The 8,609-nt window shown below is 44.4% G+C and overlaps 1 pseudogene; it reads left to right on the forward strand.

Annotated features, from left to right (window-relative positions):
• Nucleotides 1–1,966, forward strand: part of LOC135513352 (alpha-actinin-2-like) — a 104,599-nt pseudogene extending 102,633 nt beyond the window's left edge.
• The last annotated feature ends 6,643 nt before the right edge of the window (nt 1,967–8,609 follow it).

Here is an 8,609-nt window from a genome sequence, read left to right on the forward strand (position 1 = left end):
TCTCTCTCACTCGCTTTCTCTGTGTCTCTCTCACTCGCTTCATCTCTGTCTCTGTCTGTCTCTCTCACTGGCTTCATCTCTGTCTCTGTCTGTCTCTCTCACTGGCTTCATCTCTGTCTCTGTCTGTCTCTCTCACTGGCTTCCTCTCTGTCTCTGTCTGTCTCTCTCACTCGCTTCCTCTCTGTCTCTGTCTGTCTCTCTCACTGGCTTCATCTCTGTCTCTGTCTGTCTCTCTCACTCGCTTCCTCTCTGTCTCTGTCTGTCTCTCTCACTCGCTTTCTCTCTGTCTCTCTCTGTCTCTCTCACTGGCTTCCTCTCTGTCTCTCTCACTCACTTCCTCTCTGTCTCTGTCTGTCTCTCTCACTCGCTTCCTCTCTGTCTCTGTCTGTCTCTCTCACTCGCTTTCTCTCTGTCTCTCTCACTCGCTTCCTCTCTGTCTCTCTCACTCGCTTCCTCTCTGTCTCTCTCACTCACTTCCTCTCTGTCTCGGTCTGTCTCTTCCTCTCTGTCTGTCTCTTCCTCTCTGTGTCTCTCACTCTCTTCCTCTCTGTCTCTGTCTGTCTCTTCCTCTCTGTCTCTTCCTCTCTGTGTCTCTCACTCTCTTCCTCTCTGTCGCTGTCTGTCTCTTCCTCTTCCTCTCTGTGTCTCTCACTCTCTTCCTCTCTGTCTCTGTCTGTCTCTTCCTCTCTGTCTCTCACTTCCTCTCTGTCTCTGTCTCTTCCTCTCTGTGTCTCACTCACTTCCTCTCTGTCTCTGTCTGTCTCTTCCTCTCTGTGTCTCACTCACTTCCTCTCTGTCTCTGTCTGTCTCTTCCTCTCTGTCTCTCACTTCCTCTCTGTCTCTGTCTCTTCCTCTCTGTGTCTCATTCACTTCCTCTCTGTCTCTGTCTGTCTCTTCCTCTCTGTCTCTCACTTCCTCTCTGTCTCTGTCTCTCACTTCCTCTCTGTCTCTGTCTGTCTCTTCCTCTCTGTCTCTCACTTTCTCTCTGTCTCTGTCTGTCTCTTCCTCTCTGTCTCTCACTTTCTCTCTGTCTCTGTCTGTCTCTTCCTCTTTCACCCCTTTCCTTTATCTGTCTCATGCTTACTCTCTCGAGCACTTTCTCTCTCTCTCTAGTCAAAGTCACGTCACAATTTATTTAAAAGTCTATTTTACGACGTCATCTCCAATGTGTTCACTAATGTCACTGTGTGTCGTATCCTTTCCATAGCCCTTCATCCTGCTGGAGGAGCTGCGTAGAGAGCTGCCCCCTGAGCAGGCAGAGTACTGTATCTCCAGGATGCCCCTGTACAATGGGCCTGACGGGGTCCCAGGGGCTCTGGACTACACTGCCTTCTCCACGGCCCTCTATGGGGAGAGCGACCTCTAGCTTCACACACCAGAAATGCACCCTGACCTTGTGTCAGTCTCGCCCCATTTTGTTCCACACATTTACATCTAAAATTGATTCGTATTTTGACTGGTACTAAAGGGAGTTATTTTTGAGAAATTACAAAGCATTTTAAAGCCGTTTCATGAGTGTATGATTTTGAAAGAGTAGGGAGAAATATTTATTTCAAAGGACTGAGCAGGATTCATTCACTAGAATTAAAACAAATTATGAATCAGTAAATGTGAAATTTACAAGTGAGTCACATAAAAGTAACTTACACATAAAAAGTAATTTACACAAAAAGTTACACATAAAAGTAACTTACACATTAAAGTAACTTACACATAAAAAGTAACTTGCATATCAAAAGTAACTTACACATAAGAAGAACTTACACAAAGAGTTACATGTTAAAGTAACTTACACATAAAATGTAATTTACACAAAAAGTTACACATAAAAGTAACTTACACATTAAAGTAACTTACACATAAAAAGTAACTGACACATAAAAAGCGCTACTAAGTTATTTGCTAGTCACCGATGGAGACCTAAAGATATGAATTTATGAGAAGCTTGTATTGTATCAGTGTTTGCACTCTTCTAAATTATAAACATAAAAAACAGGGTTTTTGCCTCGTCTGTTCAGTGCCTAAAATGAATGAAAAAGGACCCTGTATGCTAGCCTGATCTCAGATCTGATCTCACTAGCCTGGTGCCAGATCTGATCTCACTAGCCTGGTCTCAGATCTGATCTCATTAGCCTGGTCCCAGATCTGATCTCACTCGCCTGGTGCCAGATCGGATCTCACTAGCCTGGTCCCAGATCGGATCTCACTAGCCCTGGTCCCAGATCTGGTCTCACTAGCCCGGTCCCAGATCTGGTCTCAGATCTGATCTTACATTACATTCACCCAGGCTACATTATAATCCACCCAGGCTACATTATAATCCACCCAGGCTACATTATAATCCCCCCAGGCTACATTATAATCTCCCCAGGCTACATTATAATCCATCCAGGCTACATTATAAACCCCCCAGGCTACATTATAATCCACCCAGGCTACATTATAATCCACCCAGGCTACATTATAATCCACCCAGGCTACATTATAATCCACCCAGGCTACATTATAATCCCCCCAGGCTACATTATAATCCACCCAGGCTACATTATAATCCACCCAGGCTACATTATAATCCATCCAGGCTACATTATAATCCCCCCAGGCTACATTATAATCCACCCAGGCTAAATTATAATCCCCCCAGGCTAAATTACATCCACCCAGGCTACATTATAATCCACCCAGGCTAAATTACATCCACCCAGGCTACATTATAATCCACCCAGGCTAAATTACATCCACCCATGCTACATTATAATCCACCCAGGCTAAATTACATCCACCCATGCTACATTATAATCCACCCAGGCTAAATTACATTCACCCATGCTACATTATAATCCACCCAGGCTAAATTACATTCACCCAGGCTACATTATAATCCACCCAGGCTACATTATAATCCCCCCAGGCTACATTATAATCCCCCCAGGCTACATTATAATCCACCCAGGCTACATTATAATCCCCCCAGGCTACATTATAATCCATCCAGGCTACATTATAATCCCCCGCAGGCTACATTATAATCCACCCAGGCTACATTATAATCCACCCAGGCTACATTATAATCCCCCCCAGGCTATATTATAATCCACCCAGGCTACATTATAATCCCCCCAGGCTACATTATAATCCATCCAGAATACATTATAATCCCCCCAGGCTACATTATAATCCACCCAGGCTACATTATAATCCACCCAGGCTACATTATAATCCATCCAGGCTACATTATAATCCCCCGCAGGCTACATTATAATCCATCCAGGCTACATTATAATCCCCCCAGGCTACATTATAATCCACCCAGGCTACATTATAATCCACCCAGGCTACATTATAATCCACCCAGGCTACATTATAATCCCCCCAGGCTACATTATAATCCATCCAGGCTACATTATAATCCCCAACAGGCTACATTATAATCCACCCAGGCTACATTATAATCCATCCGGGCTACATTATAATCCCCCCAGGCTACATTATAATCCCCCCAGGCTACATTATAATCCCCCCAGGCTACATTATAATCCCACCCAGACTACATTATAATCCCCCCAGGCTAAATTACATCCACCCAGGCTACATTATAATCCACCCAGGCTAAATTACATCCACCCATGCTACATTATAATCCACCCAGGCTAAATTACATTCACCCATGCTACATTATAATCCACCCAGGCTAAATTACATTCACCTAGGCTACATTATAATCCACCCAGGCTACATTATAATCCCCCCAGGCTACATTATAATCCCCCCAGGCTACATTATAATCCCCCAGGCTACATTATAATCCACCCAGGCTACATTATAATCCCCCAGGCTACATTATAATCCCCCCAGGCTACATCATAATCCCTCCAGGCTACATTATAATCCACCCAGGCTAAATTATAATCCCCCCAGGCTAAATTACATCCACCCAGGCTACATTATAATCCACCCAGGCTAAATTACATCCACCCAGGCTACATTATAATCCACCCAGGCTAAATTACATCCACCCATGCTACATTATAATCCACCCAGGCTACATTATAATCCACCCAGGCTAAATTACATCCACCCATGCTACATTATAATCCACCCAGGCTAAATTACATTCACCCATGCTACATTATAATCCACCCAGGCTAAATTACATTCACCCAGGCTACATTATAATCCACCCAGGCTACATTATAATCCCCCCAGGCTACATTATAATCCCCCCAGGCTACATTATAATCCACCCAGGCTACATTAGAATCCCCCCAGGCTACATTATAATCCATCCAGGCTACATTATAATCCCCCCAGGCTACATTATAATCCACCCAGGCTACATTATAATCCACCCAGGCTACATTATAATCCACCCAGGCTACATTATAATCCCCCCAGGCTACATTATAATCCATCCAGGCTACATTATAATCCCCCGCAGGCTACATTATAATCCATCCAGGCTACATTATAATCCCCCCAGGCTACATTATAATCCACCCAGGCTACATTATAATCCACCCAGGCTACATTATAATCCACCCAGGCTACATTATAATCCCCCCCAGGCTACATTATAATCCCCCCAGGCTACATTATAATCCCCCCCCCAGGCTACATTATAAACCCCCCAGGCTACATTATAATCCCCCCAGGCTACATTATAATCCCCCCAGGCTACATTATAATCCATCCAGGCTACATTATAATCCCCCAGGCTACATTATAATCCCCCCAGGCTACATTATAATCCACCCAGGCTACATTATAATCCCCCCAGGCTACATTATAATCCACCCAGGCTACATTATAATCCCCCAGGCTACATTATTATATCCCCCAGGCTACATTATAATCCCCCCAGGCTACATTATAATCCATCCAGGCTACATTATAATCCCCCCAGGCTACATTATAATCCACCCAGGCTACATTATAATCCACCCAGGCTACATTATAATCCACCCAGGCTACATTATAATCCCCCCAGGCTACATTATAATCCATCCAGGCTACATTATAATCCCCCGCAGGCTACATTATAATCCACCCAGGCTACATTATAATCCATCCGGGCTACATTATAATCCCCCCAGGCTACATTATAATCCCCCCAGGCTACATTATAATCCCCCCAGGCTACATTATAATCCCACCCAGACTACATTATAATCCCCCCAGGCTAAATTACATCCACCCAGGCTACATTATAATCCACCCAGGCTAAATTACATCCACCCATGCTACATTATAATCCACCCAGGCTAAATTACATTCACCCATGCTACATTATAATCCACCCAGGCTAAATTACATTCACCTAGGCTACATTATAATCCACCCAGGCTACATTATAATCCCCCCAGGCTACATTATAATCCCCCCAGGCTACATTATAATCCACCCAGGCTACATTATAATCCCCCCAGGCTACATTATAATCCATCCAGGCTACATTATAATCCCCCGCAGGCTACATTATAATCCACCCAGGCTACATTATAATCCACCCAGGCTACATTATAATCCCCCCCAGGCTACATTATAATCCCCCCAGGCTACATTATAATCCCCCAGGCTACATTATAAACCCCCCAGGCTACATTATAATCCCCCCAGGCTACATTATAATCCCCCCAGGCTACATTATAATCCCCCCAGGCTACATTATAATCCCCCAGGCTACATTATAATCCACCCAGGATACATTATAATCTCCCCAGGCTACATTATAATCCATCCAGGCTACATTATAATCCCCCCAGGCTACATTATAATCCACCCAGGATACATTATAATCCCCCCAGGCCACATTATAATCCCCCCAGGCTACATTATAATCCCCCCAGGCTACATTATAATCCACCCAGGATACATTATAATCCATCCAGGCTACATTATAATCCCCCCAGGCTACATTATAATCCCCCCAGGCTACATTATAATCCACCCAGGATACATTATAATCCATCCAGGCTACATTATAATCCCCCCAGGCTACATTATAATCCCCCCAGGCTACATTATAATCCACCCAGGATACATTATAATCTCCCCAGGCTACATTATAATCCATCCAGGCTACATTATAATCCATCCAGGCTACATTATAATCCACCCAGGCTACATTATAATCCATCCAGGCTACATTATAATCCATCCAGGCTACATTATAATCCCCCCAGGCTACATTATAATCCATCCAGGCTACATTATAATCCATCCAGGCTACATTATAATCCATCCAGGCTACATTATAATCCATCCAGGCTACATTATAATCCATCCAGGCTACATTATAATCCCCCCAGGCTACATTATAATCCACCCAGGCTACATTATAATCCACCCAGGCTACATTATAAACCCCCCAGGCTACATTATAATCCACCCAGGCTAAATTACATCCACCCAGGCTACATTATAATCCACCCAGGCTACATTATAATCCATCCAGGCTACATTATAATCCCCCCAGGCTACATTATAATCCCCCCAGGCTACATTATAATCCCCCCAGGCTACATTATAATCCACCCAGGCTACATTATAATCCATCCAGGCTACATTATAATCCCCCCAGGCTACATTATAATCCACCCAGGCTACATTATAATCCATCCAGGCTACATTATAATCCCCCCAGGCTACATTATAATCCCCCCAGGCTACATTATAATCCATCCAGGCTACATTATAATCCCCCCAGGCTACATTATAATCCACCCAGGCTACATTATAATTCACCCAGGCTACATTATAATCCCCCCCAGGCTACATTATAATCCATCCAGGCTACATTATAATCCATCCAGGCTACATTATAATCCCCCCAGGCTACATTATAATTCACCCAGGCTACATTATAATCCCCCCCAGGCTACATTATAATCCATCCAGGCTACATTATAATCCCCCCAGGCTACATTATAATCCCCCCAGGCTACATTATAATCCCCCCAGGCTACATTATAATCCACCCAGGCTACATTATAATCCCCCAGGCTACATTATAATCCCCCAGGCTACATTATAATCCCTCCAGGCTATATTATAATTCACCCAGGCTACATTATAATCCCCCCAGGCTACATTATAATCCCCCCCAGGCTACATTATAATCCCCCCCAGGCTACATTATAATCCCCCAGGCTACATTATAATCCACCCAGGCTACATTATAATCCCCCCAGGCTACATTATAATCCACCCAGGCTACATTATAATCTCCCCAGGCTACATTATAATCCACCCAGGCTACATTATAATCCCCTCCAGGCTACATTATAATCCACCCAGGCTACATTATAATCCCCCCAGGCTACATTATAATCCACCCAGGCTACATTATAATCCCCCCAGGCTACATTATAATCCACCCAGGCTACATTATAATCCCCCCAGGCTACATTATAATCCCTCCAGGCTACATTATAATCCCCCCAGGCTACATTATAATCCATCCAGGCTACATTATAATCCCCCCAAACTACATTATAATCCATCCAGGCTACATTATAATCCCCCCAGGCTACATTATAATCCATCCAGGCTACATTATAATCCCCCCAGGCTACATTATAATCCATCCAGGCTACATTATAATCCCCCCAGGCTACATTATAATCCCCCCAGGCTACATTATAATCCACCCAGGCTTCCAGTATGTCAGAACTGCAGTACTATTTATTGTCAAAACGAGTGAAAACTTGGGTTTCGTGATTAGAATCGAGTCAAGTTACCCCTAAAGGCTCATTTTGAGTCAGTCTAGCGTTTCTCCCCATTAATGTTTTGTGTAAAGCTTGGGGGAGGGGAAGCTGATCCGAGGTCTGTACCTCGGGGAAACTTTCACCCCGGAGCCTCATGATATGGCAGAAACGAGGGTGTGTTGATGCCAGAAACAAAATAATATAACTGTAAAAGAACTGTTTTGTCTGGGTAAAACTACAACATTAGTCCCCTCGGCAGCCGGTGTGGAGTCTGGAGTTATGAAGCGTTCCGAGTGTACGGCAAACGAGCAGAAAATAAACTCTGTGATTAAAACGTTTTGGTTGTTTTTCTTCTGTTTTGCTGGACGTTCTGAATATCCGAGTGATACCTGTCGATTACGGCACAATACAGGCAGATGGACTTTTTGATTCTTTTAGGACATGTTTTTTTCCGCCCAGGTTTTACTTTCTAGGTTTTGTGAAGTAACGAATAAAATAACATCAATCGAAATCAATACATTTTCAGACATGATTTTAAACGCCTTGTTTAAATAAAAGGCTTTGTAATCTGTGTCAAACCAGCGTTCCCTTTCAGAGAGCTGACACCTACAACATGTAACCAGATAGGTACGGGCACGTCATATCGATGTAATTCTTCTCCTGGAAGGACCTGAATGTTGCTCAATCAAACCTGCGCCTGCGTGGTTCTGCAGCGTGTGGTTCTGCCTGCGTGGTTCCGCAGCGTGCAGCGTGGTTCCGCAGCGTGCAGCGTGGTTCCACCTGCGTGGTTCCGCAGCGTGCAGCGTGGTTCCGTAGCGTGCAGCGTGGTGCCACCTGCGTGGTATCACAGCGTGCAGCGTAGTTCCGCAGCGTGCAGCGTGGTTCCACCTGCGTGGTTGTGCC

This window comes from Oncorhynchus masou, chromosome 24, assembly GCF_036934945.1.
Source record: "Oncorhynchus masou masou isolate Uvic2021 chromosome 24, UVic_Omas_1.1, whole genome shotgun sequence".
NCBI classification, from domain to species: domain Eukaryota; kingdom Metazoa; phylum Chordata; class Actinopteri; order Salmoniformes; family Salmonidae; genus Oncorhynchus; species Oncorhynchus masou.